At 38.5% G+C, this 3,280-nt stretch overlaps 11 non-coding genes across 11 annotated transcripts; all 11 read right to left on the reverse strand.

Annotated features, from left to right (window-relative positions):
• Nucleotides 1-122: 122 nt before the first annotated feature.
• Nucleotides 123-196, reverse strand: TRNAV-CAC. Its single transcript has one exon. It is a non-coding gene; the product is annotated as a tRNA-Val (tRNA).
• An 85-nt stretch (nt 197-281) lies between these two features.
• On the reverse strand, nt 282-355 carry TRNAV-CAC. The gene has a single exon. It is a non-coding gene; the product is annotated as a tRNA-Val (tRNA).
• Nucleotides 356-599: 244 nt separating this feature from the next.
• TRNAV-UAC lies at nt 600-672 on the reverse strand. The gene has a single exon. It is a non-coding gene; the product is annotated as a tRNA-Val (tRNA).
• An 855-nt stretch (nt 673-1,527) lies between these two features.
• Nucleotides 1,528-1,601, reverse strand: TRNAV-CAC. The gene has a single exon. It is a non-coding gene; the product is annotated as a tRNA-Val (tRNA).
• Nucleotides 1,602-1,686: 85 nt separating this feature from the next.
• On the reverse strand, nt 1,687-1,760 carry TRNAV-CAC. The gene has a single exon. It is a non-coding gene; the product is annotated as a tRNA-Val (tRNA).
• An 85-nt stretch (nt 1,761-1,845) lies between these two features.
• Nucleotides 1,846-1,919, reverse strand: TRNAV-CAC. The gene has a single exon. It is a non-coding gene; the product is annotated as a tRNA-Val (tRNA).
• Nucleotides 1,920-2,004: 85 nt separating this feature from the next.
• On the reverse strand, nt 2,005-2,078 carry TRNAV-CAC. Its single transcript has one exon. It is a non-coding gene; the product is annotated as a tRNA-Val (tRNA).
• Nucleotides 2,079-2,389: 311 nt separating this feature from the next.
• On the reverse strand, nt 2,390-2,463 carry TRNAV-CAC. Its single transcript has one exon. It is a non-coding gene; the product is annotated as a tRNA-Val (tRNA).
• Nucleotides 2,464-2,707: 244 nt separating this feature from the next.
• TRNAV-CAC lies at nt 2,708-2,781 on the reverse strand. The gene has a single exon. It is a non-coding gene; the product is annotated as a tRNA-Val (tRNA).
• Nucleotides 2,782-2,866: 85 nt separating this feature from the next.
• TRNAV-CAC lies at nt 2,867-2,940 on the reverse strand. Its single transcript has one exon. It is a non-coding gene; the product is annotated as a tRNA-Val (tRNA).
• Nucleotides 2,941-3,185: 245 nt separating this feature from the next.
• Nucleotides 3,186-3,259, reverse strand: TRNAV-CAC. The gene has a single exon. It is a non-coding gene; the product is annotated as a tRNA-Val (tRNA).
• Nucleotides 3,260-3,280: the final 21 nt, after the last annotated feature.

Consider the following 3,280-nt stretch of genomic DNA (forward strand, 5'->3'; position numbering starts at 1 on the left):
GACCTCTAGTGTGTGAGACTAGAATGATAACCAACTACACCACCCAGACGATCTAACAAACCAAAATAACGATTTGAACTCGAATAAACGGTGAAATCGTTGTTCAGAAAAAAGTAAAAACATGTCTGAGCCAAGGTTCAAACTGGGGACCTCTAGTGTGTGAGACTAGCGTGATAACCAACTACACCACCCAGACAAGCTAACAAACAAAAATAACGATTTGAACACGAATCAACGGTGAAATCGTTGTTCAGGAAAAAGTAAAAACATAATTTTAAAAATGTCTGAGCCCAGGTTCGAACTGGGGACCTCTAGTGTGTGAGACTAGCGTGATAACCAACTACACCACCCAGACAAGCTAACAAACCAAAATAACGATTTGAACTCGAATCAACGGTGAAATCGTTGTTCAGAAAAAAGTAAAAACATAATTCTAAACATGTTTGAGCCAAGGTTCAAACTGAGGACCTCTAGTGTGTGAGACTAGCGTGATAACCAACTACACCACCCAGACAAGCTAACAAACCAAAATAACGATTTGAACTCAAATCAACGGTGAAATCGTTGTTCAGGTAATAGTAAAAACATAATTTTAAAAATGTCTAAGCCCAGGTTTGGACTGGGACCTCAAGTGTGTAAGACTAGCGTGATAACCAACTACACCACCCAGACAAGCTAACAAACCAAAATAACGATTTGAACTCGAATCAACGGTGAAATCGTTGTTCAGAAAAAAGTAAAAACATAATTCTAAACATGTCTGAGCCAAGGTTCAAACTGAGGACCTCTAGTGTGTGAGACTAGCGTGATAACCAACAACACCACCCAGACAAGCTAACAAACAAAAATAACGATTTGAACTCGAATCAACGGTGAAATCGTTGTTCAGGAAAAAGTAAAAACATAATTTTAAAAATGTCTGAACCTAGGTTCGAATTGGGGACCTCTAGTATGTGAGACTAGCGTGATAACTAACTACACCACCTAGACAAGCTAACACGAATTGGGGACCTCTAGTATGTGAGACTAGCGTGATAACTAACTACACCACCTAGACAAGCTAACAAACCAAAATAACGATTTGAACTCGAATCTAGCGTGATAACTAACTACACCACCTAGACAAGCTAACAAACCAAAATAACGATTTGAACTCGAATAAACGGTAAAATCGTTGTTGAGAAAAAGGTAAAAACATAATTCTAAACATGTCTGAGCCAAGGTTCAAACTGAGGACCTCTAGTGTGTGAGACTAGAATGATAACCAACTACACCACCCAGACGATCTAACAAACCAAAATAACGATTTGAACTCGAATCAACGGTGAAATCGTTGTTCAGAAAAAAGTAAAAACATAATTCTAAACATGTCTGAGCCAAGGTTCAAACTGAGGACCTCTAGTGTGTGAGACTAAAATGATAACCAACTACACCACCCAGACAAGCTAACAAACCAAAATAACGATTTGAACACGAATAAACGGTGAAATCGTTGTTCAGAAAAAAGTAAAAACATAATTATAAACATGTCTGAGCCAAGGTTCAAACTGGGGACCTCTAGTGTGTGAGACTAGCGTGATAACCAACTACACAACCCAGACAAGCTAACAAACAAAAATAACGATTTGAACACGAATCAACGGTGAAATCGTTGTTCAGGAAAAAGTAAAAACATAATTCTAAACATGTCTGAGCCAAGGTTCAAACTGAGGACCTCTAGTGTGTGAGACTAGCGTGATAACCAACTACACCACCCAGACAAGCTAACAAACCAAAATAACGATTTGAACTCGAATCAACGGTGAAATCGTTGTTCAGAAAAAAGTAAAAACATAATTCTAAACATGTCTGAGCCAAGGTTCAAACTGAGGACCTCTAGTGTGTGAGACTAGCGTGATAACCAACTACACCACCCAGACAAGCTAACAAACCAAAATAACGATTTGAACTTGAATCAACGGTGAAATCGTTGTTCAAGAAAAAGTAAAAACATAATTCTAAACATGTCTGAGCCAAGGTTCAAACTAAGGACCTCTAGTGTGTGAGACTAGCGTGATAACCAACTACACCACCCAGACAAGTTAACAAACCAAAATAACGATTTGAACTCGAATCAACGGTGAAATCGTTGTTCAAGAAAAAGTAAAAACATAATTTTAAACATGTCTGAGCCAAGGTTCAAACTGAGGACCTCTAGTGTGTGAGACTAAAATGATAACCAACTACACCACCCAGACGAGCTAGCAAACAAAAATAACGATTTGAACTCGAATAAACGGTGAAAACCAACTACACCACCCAGACGAGCTAGCAAACAAAAATAACGATTTGAACTCGAATAAACGGTGAAATCGTTGTTCAGAAAAAAGTAAAAACGTAATTTTAAAAACGTCTGAACCCAGGTTCGAACTGGGGTCCTCTAGTGTGTGAGACTAGCGTGATAACCAACTACACCACCCAGACAAGCTAACAAACCAAAATAACGATTTGAACTCGAATCAACGGTGAAATCGTTGTTCAGAAAAAAGTAAAAACATAATTCTAAACAAGTTTGAGCCAAGGTTCAAACTGAGGACCTATAGTGTATGAGACTAGCCTGATAACCAACTACACCACCCAGACAAGCTAACAAACCAAAATAACGATTTGAACTCGAATCAACGGTGAAATCGTTGTTCTTGAAATAGTAAAAACATGATTTTAGAAATGTCTGAGCCCAGGTTCAAACTGGGGACCTCTAGTGTGTGAGACTAGCGTGATAACCAACTACACCACCCAGACAAGCTAACAAACCAAAATAACAATTTGAACTCGAATAAACGGTGAAATCGTTGTTCAGAAAAAAGTAAAAACATAATTCTAAACATGTCTGAGCCAAGGTTCAAACTGAGGACCTCTAGTGTGTGAGACTAGCGTGATAACCAACTACACCACCCAGACAAGCTGACGAACCAAAATAACGATTTAAATCGAATCAACAGTGAAATCGTTGTTCAGAAAAAAGTAAAAACATAATTCTAAACAAGTTTGAGCCAAGGTTCAAACTGAGGACCTATAGTGTATGAGACTAGCCTGATAACCAACTACACTACCCAGACAAGCTAACAAACCAAAATAACGATTTGAACTCGAATCAACGGTGAAATCGTTGTTCTTGAAATAGTAAAAAAACATGATTTTAGAAATGTCTGAGCCCAGGTTCGAACTGGGGACCTCTAGTGTGTGAGACTAGCGTGATAACCAACTACACCACCCAGACAAGCTAACAAACCAAAATAAC

This window comes from Cucurbita maxima, unplaced genomic scaffold, assembly GCF_002738345.1.
Source record: "Cucurbita maxima cultivar Rimu unplaced genomic scaffold, Cmax_1.0 Cma_Scf01902, whole genome shotgun sequence".
Lineage (NCBI taxonomy): Eukaryota > Viridiplantae > Streptophyta > Magnoliopsida > Cucurbitales > Cucurbitaceae > Cucurbita > Cucurbita maxima.